Source organism: Sciurus vulgaris (assembly GCF_902686455.1).
Source record: "Sciurus vulgaris genome assembly, chromosome: X".
NCBI lineage: Eukaryota > Metazoa > Chordata > Mammalia > Rodentia > Sciuridae > Sciurus > Sciurus vulgaris.
The window spans coordinates 17,444,115-17,459,505 of record NC_136471.1 but is presented as its reverse complement, the minus strand read 5'-3'; the positions used below and the strand labels follow the sequence as shown (position 1 = coordinate 17,459,505).

The 15,391-nt window shown below is 41.4% G+C and overlaps 1 protein-coding gene across 1 annotated transcript in view; it reads left to right on the top strand.

The window, feature by feature from the left end:
• The first annotated feature begins 6,596 nt into the window (after window positions 1-6,596).
• FHL1 (four and a half LIM domains 1) overlaps window positions 6,597-15,391 on the top strand; it is a 58,104-nt gene continuing 49,309 nt past the window's right edge. The window contains exon 1 of the mRNA XM_079124692.1: window positions 6,597-6,739. The gene's annotated coding sequence lies outside the window, so the exon portion shown is untranslated. The remainder of the gene's footprint in view (window positions 6,740-15,391) is intronic.

Sequence of the window (15,391 nt, the reverse complement as noted above, 5' to 3'; positions counted from 1 at the left end):
TCTTGTGAGAAAAAACTCATTTCCTTCCATGTATTTAGGTGAACAAAGTTTCTTAGAGTTTGCATTTTAAAAAAGAACCAAAATAAAATTGTTATTTAATTGCTTTATTCTAACAATAAGCAACATTTATCCACAAATTCACTAACAGATTGTAAAATATATCTTCCATCTCTAAAAATTCTACCTGTTTAAAAGTTTTGTTACTGTGGCTGGGGAGATAGCTCAGTGGGTAAAGTGCATGCCTTGTAAGCACAAGGCTGTGGGTTCAATTCCCAGCACCACACACACACACACACACACACACACACACACACACACAAGTTTTGTTACATTTCCAAAAATTTGTTACATTGTACATTTAAACTATTTTAAAATTTTATAAAATATTTGTTCTTTTGATCAATTGTGTACTAATGATAACTTTATGCAGAAAACTTTTTAAAACATAAACATGTAGAACCTTATGGCAAGATGAAATTTTTAAAAATCTAATTTTTATTTTGAGACAGGGTCTTGCTAAGTTGCTGAGGGTGGCCTTGAACTTGGGATTCTCCCACCTCAGTTTCTCCAGTATCTGAGATCATAGACGTGTGCCATTTTGCCTGGCTAATCATTGTATTTGAATGAATGATGGTGGGTATGGGTTATTGTATTTAGATTCAATTGGACAGACTCAAAAAAGTGATGTAACCATTTAGAGTGACAAGATTTACTATAAAAATAACTTCCTGTGTAACTATTTGAACATGAGATGAAAAAGTTTAGGTATCAACTTAGAATATGTGGGGAAGGGTACACAGGTTTTCAAAATTACTTCAGGGAGCATGCAAGAAAAGACATTTGAAGACAACTTGAGTTTATAACTTGCTCTGGGCCATACAACCAACAGGAGGCTAAGATCAGACTGGAACCATGTCAGCACAGGCTCTTCAGCCAGACCTGAGGGGTCTATGGATGTGAGTTTTAACAATCAACTCAATTCATTTTAGAAATAAATTATTCAGTTCTCTAATGTGAGCAAGATCCTCTGCTTGGGGCCAATAGGTGCACAGTAATGAATAAAGCATTTTATTTACCCTCAAGTAACTCAAAAGTTTATAGGAGAGATAAGCCATCTTCACAAAATCTTTACTTATAAGATTAAATGCAACAAGGGCAAGAGACATTTATGAAAAATGCTGTTGAAAAGGGAGATATTACTGTTACCTGGGGTATCAGAAGAGTTTGAACAGGTTCTAGTATCAGATGGATGGTTCTTTGTAAAATGAATGATGGAACAATTGGGTAAGAGAAAGTAGGGACAACTCATTTGCCCATTCATTTATCCATTCATCCATTCATCCAAGAACCATTAGTTAAAAACAGAATATCCAAATACAATAAACGTGGCTATCCTGGTTGGAATAAATTATATGAAAATATCTGGGAGACAACCAGGGAATTCTGAATCCTTACTCTGAAGGTATTAAGGAACTTCAGTTAACTGCTCTTAGGTGCTGTGCCTATGTTTTTAAAAATGTAGAAGAAAATCTTTCTCTTTCAGCAATATACACTGAGGTATTTCTTGACAAATCACATAATGTCTTGCATTTGATTTAAAGTACCCCAAGTGTGTGTGTGTATGCATTGGAAGGAATGTGTAGGGGGACTATTAAACAACTGATCATGTATTGATAACTATGAAAGCTGAATATTTGGTGCATAGAAGCTCATTACACTATTTTCTCTTATTTTGTCATGATGAAAGTTTTTTTAAAGTAACTATTAATTTAATGCCTACCATGTTCCAAGAAACTGGAGTCATAAACAGGGAAGACATATTGTCTGTCCTCAAGAAACCTATGATCTGGTGGGGGAAACAAACATATGAAATCTCTAAGTACATTATGATTACCTGCTGTCCTAGCAGCATGGACCAAGGGCCATGGGGACAATAGTTTCTGCCTGAGTTGCTCAGGGACAACCTGGAAGAGGAGATGAGGTTTCATTATTTTGGAAGTAGAATTTATAGGACTTGGTAAACTAATTTTTGTGGAGGAGTCAAAATTAATGGAAGTTTTTTACTTTGGGCATCTAAAGGACGCCATGCCAATAATGGAGACAGGAAATATAGGAAAATAAATAGGTTGTGATGGGGGTAGGCGGTATGTGGGGCAGTTCACCTTTGGATCTCCTGAGGTTGAGCTACCTGTGAAATGCAGAGATGGTCAGGAAGTCATTGAAATTGTGTTTCCAGGCAGAAGGAACCGCAGGGACAAAGATTTCATGAAGGAAATGCACAAGATGTATTTCAAGATCCTTCTAGACCCCAGGTTCATGGCCCATAGGATCTGAGTAGAAAGAGGTGGGAAATAATGGTGGCCAGAGAGGCCCTAGGAGTTAAGTTGGATTTCATCATTGGCATGTCACATGATCATGAAATGAACCAAGTGTTTGAAGGCACGAGGTCCCTCGTGGAAAGGGACAGCTGATGCTCAGGAACAACAGGGAAAGGAAGATGAAGGACTCAGGGCCACTTGGAAAAAACAAATCACTTATCTTTAAGAAGCAGCTTTTTTGGAAGTATAGCATACTGGCTTGTACTGTGGGTTCTAGAGCTGCACTACTTGGTTTTAATCCTGAATCCAAAGTTGCTTAGCCCCTTTAAGCCTCAGTTTCCTCATCTGTAAAGCGGGGATAATAGTATCTAGCATGAGGGTAAATAAAATGAAGCATACAAACTGTCTGGTATGTAATACATTTTCAATAACTTAGAATTAATGGTCTTAACGGCACTTTTTGAAGAAGAGGCAAAGGACTTGATTACTTTGTGTGCTGATAAATGTTGTATTATTTCCTTCCAAAGTTGTTTTAAATTCTGTTAAAATTGAAGACCTCTTCATGTTTATTTCCATGCCCCAACAGAAACTGAAATGATCATATTTGAGATCATACTGATTTTAGACTATTTATTTTTGCTTCTTATGTCTGAAAACATTGTGAAAATATAGCACACAAGTTCTCAGTCTGGGCAACCCCTTTCTTTTTATCTTATTTTTGCTTCTCTGACAACACACACCACAGTCCCCTACATGCTTTAAATGAAACAATGTGTTTCCATGACCTCCAGAAGTTGCATCCCAATCCAAGGAAACCAAGTGTTAAGAGGCAGATAGGACTGGACTTGTCTTGGGCAATGTGGGAGGTGCTACCTTGCACCTAGTAAAGCAATGTGAATATCTGTAGGAGGGTAGATAGAAGTGGGAGAGGTGGAAGGAAGGAAGCAAGGAGTGGAGCAGACAGGTAGGGGAGACGGAAGGAGGGAAGGAAAGGAGGAAAAAAGGAAGGGAACTTGGGAAGAATGAACCACAACTAATACTGATTGAGTGCTCAAGGATAGCCAAAAGTTCCTTGACAGAGAGTCCTTGGTCCAAAACCTTCCATCTTGGGTGCTACTTGGTCATTTCTTTTGGGCTGGGCACAGGGCTGGTATTCAGGGGAGTTATCTGCAGCAGAGTTGATTGTCCAGTGTCTTCTGTGATGAGGGGAGGCATGGATGGGCTACACTTTTCCTAGGCAATGTGTCATGAGGCTTCTTTTGGTCCCAGAAAGATAGAACTTGAGTGCTTCTGAAGGATCAGAACGGGAAAAAAGAAGGTGCAGGCCCTAGATGTCAGGGGAGAGAAGGGGACTTTGCAAGGACTTATGCTGCTGTTTCTTTGGTAAAGGAAGCCACCACCTAGTTTGTGAGCTGTGGGAAGATAGGAGTCATCAGAACCTATTTGCTTGATCTAAACACATCACTGGCCTACCTTCCACCTCCCATCAGCATCTATTTCCATGGCCTTCCTTACAATTGAGAAAGTCTTTCTCCAGATTGAGGAGCATTCCTCTCCTTGAATTCAGCTCTCATTCCACCTCTGAACTTGACTCCTTTAGTAAAGTCTTCTCTCTCATACCTCACCAGTCCCTCCCAACATACTATCCCTAAACTGTTTACAAGCAGACTTCCATTTTTGAAATTCAAAAGAGAAAAGGGAACCTTCCCCTAGTCTCTACTAACCCCTCAGTTCTACTCCATTTCTATTCTACTTTACACAGTGAAAGGTCTCAAAACAGTTGTTTTACCCTATTCTGTCTCTACTTTCAACTCTATTTTCCTCTTCAGCACTCTTCTATCAAACCCTTCCACTTATTTTACTGGCACTAACTTGATCCAAACCATTGTCAGCTTTCATCAAGACTATTGGAAAGAATCCTAACTAGTCTCCTGGTTTTGTTTCTTAATCTATTCTGAACCATTCTTCACACAGTAATCATGGTGGACTTTAAAAACATAAATCTGACCTAGAATACTACTCAGCAATAAAAAGTAAACTATAGATACAACAATTTGGGTGAAATTCAAGGGAATCAAGCTGAGTGAAAAAAACCAATATTCAAATGAGTACAGTTGGCCCTTCATTATGGTAGGTTCTGCATCTACAGAAAAATAATTGTTTGTACTGAACATCTTTACTGATGTACTGAATGGACTTTGTCATTATTCTTTGTACAATAAACTATAACAACTATCTACATATCATTTACATCGTATTAGGTATTATAAGCAATTTAGGGATGATTTAAAGTAGATGGGAGGATATAAATAGGTTATATGCAAATACTATGACATTTTCAATAAGTGACTTGAGCATCTGTGGATTTTTGTAGCCAAGGGGATCCTTGAACCAATCCCCTGTGGATGCGAGGGATAATTATACTCTATTATTATTCATTTACATAACATTCTTTTTTTGTTTTTGCAGGGCTGGGGAAACTGACCCAGGGGCACTTTACTACTAACATCCCCAGACCTTAAAAATTTTTTTTGTAAGTTTTGAGACTGGGTCTTACTAAGTTGCTGAGATTGGTCTCGAACTTGTGAACCTCCTGTCTCAGCTTTCTGAGTAACTAGGATTACAAGTGTGCAACACCACACCCGGTTTACATAACATTCTTGTAATATCAGAATTACAGAATTGGAGGAGAGATTAGTACTTGCCGGTGGTAAAGGAATCCCAGGGAACTGGGGTGCTACTGTGGCTATAAAAGGGCATCTTTGTAAAGATGGAACTGTTTTATTGACTGTGGTAGTGGATACACAGCCTATGCATGTGATAAATTTGAACACATGCATGCAAATGAGTATAGGTAAAATGGGAAATCCGAATAAGATCTGAAGATTGTACTAATGTCCATATTCTGGTTGTGATACTGTAGTTTCATTTTGTATTGGGGAAAACTGGGTAGGGGCACCCGGAATTGCTATTATTTTATAAATGCATGTAAATCCACAATCGTCCCCAAAGGGGGAAAAACAGTTAAAAGAAATATAAATCAGATCATATCGTGCTCCAGGGTTAAGCCATTCATTCAATGGCCGCTCGCTCATTGATTTTGGAATAAAACAGGACCAGGATACAGTTCACAATCTGATCCTTGCCAACCTGTTCATCCTCACATTCTGCTAGTTTCTCCAGCTCTCCTGGCACCAATCACAATCACCACCTTTTAGTTCCAAGGTATCAAGCTTTACCCCCTCCTTCTGCTCTTTCTGGAAAGCTTTTCCTTGATTTCCCCTTAAATGGTTGCTTCTTTCATATCTTTCAGGGCTCAGCTTAAATGCTACCTTCTCCTTTCTTGACCACATTATTTGCAACCCCTTCTTTTCCTGCACAGCTTTATACAAATGTGACTGTCTTCTCACTTCTTTACCGTCTGTCTCCCCATTTAGGTTTCAAGATCCCGGGGTAAGGCGGATAGTGTCTGCATGACTGCGCTGTATCTCCAGCGCCAGGCACAGCGCTTGGCACATGGTGAGGGCTCAGCGAACCGAATGTTGAGTGAATGAATGAGTCGCCACGCGCCGTTCGGCCATTAGTGTTTTCTGTTGGATGTAAAGCCCTCTGGATGGTGGCACTAGGCTTAAGGACAGGGCTCCTTTAAAGCCCTCCAGTTTGTCATTACAGGGAGGGGTCGTCTGCGGGTCGTCAACGCGGCTCTGGACCAAGGGGTTCGGCGGTAGGGGGCCGAGAGCAGTGCACTCCAGACCCGCGCCGCTTTGCAGGAGGTGCGCAGGTTAGTGAGGCCCCTGGTGAGGCGAGACGCCACCCTCGCCGATTCTCTTTGTTGCTCCCACCTTCCCTGCCCTGGCCACGGCTGCCTGCAGTGACTCGTGACTCCCCGCCAGCCTACGAAGGCCTGGGGAGCGAGGGAGGGGGTCCTGGGCGCCCCCAGCCCACCCTCCTCTCTGCCTTCGGACGCGAGCCGGTCCTCGGGGAAGCGCCCGCCGCCACCTCCCCGCAGCCACCTTCTTCGCGCGCGCGCGCCTCGCAGGCAGCCGGGCCTCTCCTGAGGCTGGGACACGCGGCCGCGCCGGGTGCGTGGAGAGCGCCCCCTCCCCGCCCCCGCCCCCGCCGGCCGGCTCCCGCGCGCGCACCCCGCACCGCAGCCCCCGCGCCGCGGGCAGAGCCCCGGCTGGCGCGCGCCCCGCCCCGCCCCAGCCGGCCGCGCCCGCCCCCGCGCGCGCTTCTCCCCCCCTCCCTCCCGCCTCCCCGCGCGCGCCCCTCCCCTCACGCCCCTCCCGCGCCCTACATCCAACGCCCGGCCGAGGGGGCTCAGTCCGCAGCCGCCGCCGCCGCCGCTGCGCTTCGGCCTCGGTGCAGGCAGCGGCCACCGCGGCCACCGAGACAGCTGCGCGGGCGAGCATCCCCAGGCAGTAAGCCCGCTTTCTCTCCTCGTGTGCGTGCGTGTGTGCCTCCCGCCCGCGTCTCGGGGGAGCGGCTGCCCTCCTGCCCCGCCACCGCCGCTCCGGGCTGGCCCCCGCGGCCCGGGCTGCCCGGACTTCCAGGGCTGGGTACCTGCGGCCTCGGGCCTCGGCGGCCTCGCCGCATCTGGGGCTCCCCGTGCTGCCCGATGCGGGATGAGGGACTAGCAGGTCCCCTGGGGTGCGTGCCTCGGCCTCCGCGGGCTTTCGCCACGGGGGATGAGGAAGGAGTGGGACAGAGGTGGGGGGCGGGAGTGAAATGGGGACTCTCCATGTTTTCCTCCGGGGGTTGGTGGGGAGGGAGTGAACGGGGTCGTTGGTTTTTCACACCGAGGTTGGCGGGCAGTGGGGGTTGGGCTAGGTGGGGACACCTTTTGGTTTTTCCAAGGATAGCTTAGCCTTGGTGGTGGGGGGCGGGTGAAGATGAAGTGGGGGTCCCTTGGTTTCCCCATCATGGATGGCGGCTGTTGGGGAGGGGTTGGAGATGGGGGACCTGCCTTGGTTTGTTCCATGGGGATACCGGGTGGGGATAAGAGGGAATGGAAGTGAGGGGGCTCGCTGTGGCTTTCTCTTCGGGGATGCTGGGGGTGGGGTGGAAGGAGTGGGGGTGGGGTGCAGAGAGCTTGGAGGGATGGGGGAGGGCCCGCTGGGTTTTGCTCTCCAAGGGGATGGCCGGGTTGGGGAAATGGGGGTGGGGAGAGTGGGGGATTTAAAGTCCAGCATGGAACCTAGAGAAGCAAGAGGAAGGTTCTATCACCGGGGTTGAGCCTTAGGAGGTGGGTTTGCAAAACCGCAGGGTGTGACCTTTACTTCTCAAAAAGCTTGAAATCCCTACAAGGTGCCGTCTATTCTAGGCTTTAGGGGAGAGGTTTCTGCTTTCGAAGTTTCTTTCTCTTCCATCCCTCTGGGCCTCTTAGTCTTCCAAGACTAGGTAGAGATTTGAAAATCAGCAAGGCTAAAGGAAACACTGTGTGTGGTTCGTGTTCAGTGCTATATTATTTTCTGCATTTGGGACCAGGCGAGTTTCTCAGGTTTGTTTTCATTGCCCTTTACAATAAAAACCATGTACTAGGGAGACCCTCTTGGGAATAGGAGAGAACAAGGTCTATTAACGGGGTAGCAGGTTTGGTTCTTGAATTTCCTGAAGGGTAGGAGTTACATCGTTGTAGCATTTTTCTTGGCTTTCAGAAGAGGAGAAATAGTAGGATAAACGCATGTCTTTGCTGGAAATCCCCTGTATTATTCACTTAAATTATTCCATTGGGACTATCTGAGCCCCCTTTGATTTGAATCTGGAATAGATCCAGTTTTCCTAATTGAAGCCATCATTTTGTAATTGCTTGTAATTCTTCTCTGGGTTATCAGATGGATGACAAGCTTATAGAACACCAGGAATATTTTCCCGTTATCTTGATTAGGATAGTTTTAATGTAAATGTTAATGTTCTTCCTTGGAAATGTGAACATTTGTAGAACAGCACAAGTTTAAATTGTAGGCCCCTTGGAATTTTGTAAAGCCTTAGCACCCCAAGCTCATCCTCGGGAATGGCATTGGGGGTCCTCCTGGTTCCTTACACTGAAGAAGCAAGGGCTTCTGGGATGGGAGCTTTGCCTTTGGAAACCCATGCTTATATTTGCTTAAGAAGAATCCATATTAAAAAGGCATCGGCCTTTAATGTGGTGGAGCCATAATGCATTCCCATTTCAGTTACATAAGGTTCCAATCTAGTCTTTACCTTCAGTCTTTAAAAATGCTTCTTTAACATTTTTAAAGGCAAATATAATCTTTATGCAACAGGAAATTGGTCAGATAGTTAGGTCAGGATTTGCCCAAACCACCTCACAGTAAGTATGTAGTCTAAGACTACCATATAGATTCTGTAACCATATATGGTGTTTTAAAATTCTAGGCTACCATTCCCATATTTAATTTTTGGAGAAGGAAAATATTTTTTTCAAGCAAGTCTAGATTTTTGAGTGAAACTTAAGAAGGTATAAATTGATAAAATTCCTCTTGTACAATATCAAGGCAGTGGATCACTTGAAAAAGATAATTTGCTGAAAATGTTAAAGTGGAAACTTTTAAGTGGAAATAGAATTTGTCATAAAGATGGGTGAAAATACATTTATTTACGCAGTTGTTGTATGTACCATTGCTAGTCTGATGTGCATTCTGTACAGCACAACAATCTGAAAAATACCGTGGTTTTGCAGTAGAAGTCTGATTTTTTGCCTTCTGGGGAATAGAATGCTGAAAGTGGTAAGATTTTTACAAAGACCAACATGTTGGTGGGAAGTGGGCCTTAAGGAGTAAAGGGAATGTCTTTTACTTGGCTTTTTGATAACCTGTTGTTCCTCCCATGGGACAGGAGGAAAAAAGACAAAGGAATTTCAGAAATTAGCCAAAGTATGACCAAAATGATCTTCCTAAACATTCTCAAAGATTTTGCCAATGTCCCTTGGAAAAGTAATTTATAACTCAAGGCTTTGTGTGAGAATCTCCCCATCACCTCTGAAGTTTGGACATTTAAAAATGTAGCTGTTTATCGAAGGAATGGCAGCTAATCTGAGACTGAGCCCTGTTTTCCTTCTCTCCTCTGGGTTCCCTTCTGCCCCCCCTCCCCCAGCACCCCGCTTTGGTGCCAGCAACATTGGCTTTTATAACCTTGTGGGAGTTGAACAAATGTTCCTGCTTGCTTGAACTTTTAGGCCTTATCTATTTGGCTGCTTTCCCCAACTTTTGCCTACACTTTTTTTTTTTTTAATTGAACTACTCAGTTTGGATATGGGGTAAAAGAGGGAGTAGATTGTAATTATTTTCTCATAAGAGATCTTTCAGCTCCAATTGCACAAAAGCAAAGAAAGATTTTTGTGTGTCTATGTGTCAGCAGAGTACTTAATTAAGCAGAGTATATGACCATTCGTTTATTCAACAAGCATTTACTGAGTTATCTCTGGTGGAGGCTCTTGTGCTAGGTGTGGGCATACACAGTGGATAAGAAATGGCTCCTGCCTTTCGGGTGTGTTTATTAAAATGAAAAATGGACAATGAATCTATTGTGAATAATCAAGAGGTGTCTGGAGTCATTTGAACATTAATGTAGTAATTGTATACACATTCAACATGCTTCAACTGTGCAAACAGTGAAATAATGTCTTTCTAGTGATTTATTCACTGCATAAATTCTGCCTCACCTTCCCAACTAAGACATACTTTTTTATTTTGGGTAATATAGTTGATTCCTGTATCCTTGGATTTAACCAACCAAGGATTGAAAATATTTGGAAAAAAATCACCTCTCTATTGAACATTTACAGTTTTTTTCCTTGTCATTATTCCCTATACAATACAACAACTATTTACACACATTTACATCATATTAGGTATTATAAGCAATCAAGATGATTTGATGCACACAGGAGGATGTATACAGGAGGAAATGTGTAGGTTACGTGCAAATACTATGTCATTTTGCACAAGAGACTTATGCATCTGAAACTTGGTATACACAGGGTGTCCTGGAACTGATCCCGTGTGGGTAATGAGGGAAAACTGTAATGTGGTGCAAAAGTCTTCAGAGTATATGATCTTTTTAAAATATTAATCACATTATTGTATGTATTTATGGGGTGTAGAGTGGTAACTTGATTATATATACAAAATGTGTAAAGATTTATATAGAGCAAATGGGACATAAAAGATTTTTAAATTCAGCTTTGTATCACAGTATATAGTAAGAGTAGTGAGAAGTGAATGGCCAGCATCCCTTCCTGTGACTTGAAACATGTTCTCATTTCACATTGAGCCCCCCAAATTATTTTTCTGTGATCAGCTTTGAATTATGGATAATAGTAGGTGATGAAACTTAGAAGAGTAAATAATACTAAGTAATAGCTCAGTTAAATCTTAGACTTTTCTGCAGGGTTACCTCCTGAGATCTTGGAGAATACCCCTGTTTGTGGATCATGCTAGACAAGTGAGTTTTCCACCTGAGGACTGGGGCCACACAGGAGGCTTTGGACGGTAGCCAAGAGACATTTTTGCCAGACACAATTCCTGGCATCTAGTCAGTAGAGGCCACGGATGCTGCTTAAACATCCTAGAATGCACAGGGCAGCACCCCACAACAAAGAAGTAATGAAATGTCAATAAAGCCAAGGTTGATGTAATTTCCTCTACAGAATGCAGTAAAACATAACTCCAGGAGAGTGGAGAACAATAACAGTGTGTTCATGTGACTGAGTACTTGGCTGAGCTCACTTGGCTAGTCTTAAAAGTGACTAGTTCCTGCACAATGATCTGAAAAATTAGAATAACAACAGCTACCATTTATGGCACTCGTGCCGGGAGCTTGTATACATTATCTGTTCTCTTCATTTTGTAAATGAAGAACTGGGTTCAGAGAGGTAAAGTTACTTTCCTTATGTCTCACAACTCTCAAGTTTGGAAATAAGAGATCAGAATTAAGATTACCTTAGTTCTCTGAAGTTACAGTTTTGAGCACAATTTCATACTGTCTCCCTTGTGGCATACACCATTCAAAATCTTACTTAAAGTGAAAATTGCTGCATGTCCTATATACCATTGATCTTGGTTGAGAGTAATTAAAATCATGAATGTCAAATTTGATCAATCTTGGAGTAAGTGACAAGGAGAAGGGGTAAAGGGGGAATCAACATTAATTGAATGCCTACTGTGGTTCCAGGAAGTATGCTGGTTAAATTTACACCTATTATCTAATTTGATCCTCATAGCAACTCTGCATAGTAGTTATGATACACAGTTTACAGATGAGCGGGAGGAAGGTTAAACTGCACAATTTTTAAGTGACAGAGTTAGGATTTGAATTGATGTCCCATGACCAAGTCACTCCCTTGCTGCTTGCTATAAAGGTTGGTAGTGAGTTGAGCCTGGTGGTGACAGTAGAGTAAAAGGTAGTTTCAGAGGTAATATGTAGTCAACAATGGGTTTTGCTGTATTGAGGTGGAGAATAGAGAGGTGAATTTCTGTACTTTTCTCAACTGATGAGAATTGAATTCACCGTGGAATTCGTTTTAGAGATCTTCATTTATTTCTTACCTGAAAATTTCAGACAGTGCTTTGAACTGGAAGTTACCAGTGTTTATACCCTTTCAGAAGCTCATCTTCTGCTTTCCTAAGGACTGTCCTGTAGAACTCAGCAATGACAGTATTTAGTTTTGTCTTCTTTTTACACAGTTTAAATATTTGTACTTGCTACTGAAGTTGTTTGGATAATAAACATCATCAAATTTGTACTTGTGTATCTATATGGGGGTGTTTTGTTTTGAAAGCTAAATATTTATTTTGACTTTTGATGTGTTTTGTTTGAGAACATAAAAAGAGGAAAAAAATTAAAAGCCCAATAACAATCACATTTTGTCTGGAAAGCAGTTTTTTGTGTATGTGGGCAGCAAAAGGACCTCATGTTTCATTTCATTTACTTTAAATTGGGAAGGAATTTTAACATGATTCTCAAGGGCCAGGATGCTGGAAAAAAATTGTTATTTAGATAAACTGCATGTTTTGATTTCCACATTGGACTGTGAGCTATAGATTCTGATTATAATAATAATGTCCTGATTCTGACTGTAGCAATCAGCCATTTGGGTAATCAACCACTGTGTATAGATACACACTTGGTGATGCTGCCTGCCTGATTTTGTATCCCCCATCCACTAACTTTATTTTATTTATTTATTTATTTAATTTATTTTTGGTGCTGGGAATGGAACCCAGGGCCTCCTGCATGCCAGGCAAGTGGTGTACAATTGAGCTTCACCTCCAGCCCACTCCTGTTGATTTTAGAGTAGACTTGAGGGATCTGGCAAAACTTGAATGCATAGTCCTTTGGAAAATCTAATTTTTCAATGATCACAGTAGTACTCTTTCATTGTCGGTAAATGCGGAAAGTGTAGAAAACCTTCAATAAGAAAATGAAAATCAGGCATAATCCACACTAGTGACAATATTTTGTGTGCCTTAAAAATGCAGTAATTTTTTAATGGTGGACTCAACCAACATTGCAAAGTATCTAACTTATAAATGTATTCTAAGGTTTCTTGAAACTACCAAATGATTTTTTGAATGATTGCTGCATCTCTAGATAGAGTCATGATCATAATGTCTATGAAATGGGAAAGCTGCCAGGGAGGTAGAGAACTACAGTATGGCCTCCTTGTGTCATCTATCTAAAGAAGCTTAAGGCTGGCTTCTTCACATTTCTCCTCCTTCAACTTGATTAATAGAATACAGTGCTAGAAGGGGCCGTCAGTCCCCATCCTTCCCTTCATTTTACAGAAGAGGAAATGGGAACAGAATGAGGTCAAGCACCTGATCCAAGGTCGTATAATGTGTCACAGTTTCAGTTTGAATTTTTTTGTCTTCTCTATACACAGGTCAATTTGTGTTTCCTAATTAAGGACTTTTCATAGATAAGAACTTTTTGGTGGCCCACCTCTCAAAAGAATAAACTTTTGTGATGGAAGCATATTAACTGTATTGAAGGCTACAAAAAGCCCAAGTACATCTTAATTTCAGAAAATGATCAAAATAGTTGTGAGCTATAACAGGGATTTTTCATGTCACTTCCTGAATTGAAATTAAACATGAGTGATGGTGAACCTCTTGCCTTCATCCAGCCCTCAGTTTAATTTCCCCTGGCCTCTAGGACAAGTACTAAGGCATATCAAGTATGCCTTTAGGTACAAAAATGAAAGATGACTTCAAGAGTCTAGCCTGGTAGACCACAGTTAGGACTATTGCTTCATAAAATGAGATGTCTGTTGAAATTGTGGGAAAGGAATTTTAAAGATTGAATTTGTTTTTGAAAATTTGGATAGAAAGTTAAATTATAGCAGATACTGGCAGTACAGTGTCATTAAATCATTCACATGCACACACACACACAGACACACACACACACACACACACATTAACAGTTACTTGAATCCGACACTCATTTAAAAAAAAAGTTTAGTTCATTAGCTTTCCTCCCCTTTTTGCCTTGCCCGTTTTCATTTCTTTCTGTAGCTATGTGGTCCCTCTCTTTGTGTCTACTTTGCCTTTATCTTTTTCACTCTCAGGGTGTCTCTCTTTTTAGTCCATCTGACTTTCCAGTTTCCTTTTTCCACTCTTTCTCAGTGTACCCACATCCTTCTAGCACATTCATCTGTCTGCACTTTTCCGTTATCCCCATTGGAGAGTGTTGCAGTTATTGTACATGGATTGGTTCAGGTCTGTTTCTCAGCTTTGAGTGAGTAGGGAAGCCCATTGCCAGGGCAGGTGCACATCTCCAGGGCAGGTGCAAAGTGACATGTCACTCTGTATAGAAAAGTCACTGATAGAATAATTTAAATAAAAAACATATAGAGGTTATATGAGCTCCATATACATGTAAACTGATAAATACAAAATTATGCCTTACTGCCAGGGCCCCCCAAATGCTAAAGCTATGTCAAATAATGAATAGGGTACTCATTGCTAAGGGCTTACTATTTGAACAAATGAGAAAATTGTTCCATTGCCTAGGGGTGTGTTTTTAAAATCAGTTTTTGTCCCTGTTCATCATTACTGCTTGCTAATAAACATGTGCATCACCAGTAAGTGGTCAGCTCTTCCCAGCTTCCTATGGTGTAGTGTATTTTCTACTAAAAATGGATTTTCCTCCAAATTTAAACCATTGAAATATACTTGTACCTCATGTTTGAACTACTTTATATATAAAATGCACAGATATAAAATGCATGTGGACTATTTTTCAAACATGGTTGAAGCTTCAGCAAGAAAAGAACAATCAAAATAATTTTTGTCATCACTTTACTGCTTGTCAAATTTATATTTTGTTTACCCACATAAAATGTTACACATATGCCAAGACACAAAATGTTCCTTATTCATCCTAATCACAAAATTTGTAATATCCACAAGGTTTTAACTTTATTTTTCTATACTAAGGATAGCTGGGAATGCAGAGGTTTTATTGGCAAAGTTGTTTTGATGAGGATAGTACAAAACTAAATCTGTCCACTTAATTCGTTAAGTCTTTTCACTTGCCTTCAATTTTAGAGTGTGGTTAAGACTACTTGGCTCCTGTCAGATTTAAAATGTCTGATTTATTAGGATGACATTAAGGGTTGGTCTTTCAGTGAACTTTGACAGGCCTAGTTCTATATGCCTTTGCTGTTTAAGAAGCTGATTGCTAGCATCTGCCTATAAGTATAATCAATCATATGTACTTTCATGTTTCCAGTAGAGCTGAAATAACGAGTTCCCCTCAAGGTTTCTCAGAGGCTTAAGGATTATGCACATACAGAGACACAAATGCAAATTATAAAGCCCACAATTTTTTATATTGGTAAGTCATAGCCGTGGGTTTAGATTTTCAAATTAATGAAATATATGTTTTTCCACACAAATTTCTAAGAACTACCCCATAAATAGTTGTAGTTTTAAATGCTGAAAATTATAAAATAATCAAAGTTCTCAATCAGAAGCCAGAAAGTTCCTTTAAGCTTCTTGTCAACAATTCTACACCTCCAGATACTAGGATAAATGCAAGTTTTCAAACCCTAGACCAGTTGCCTT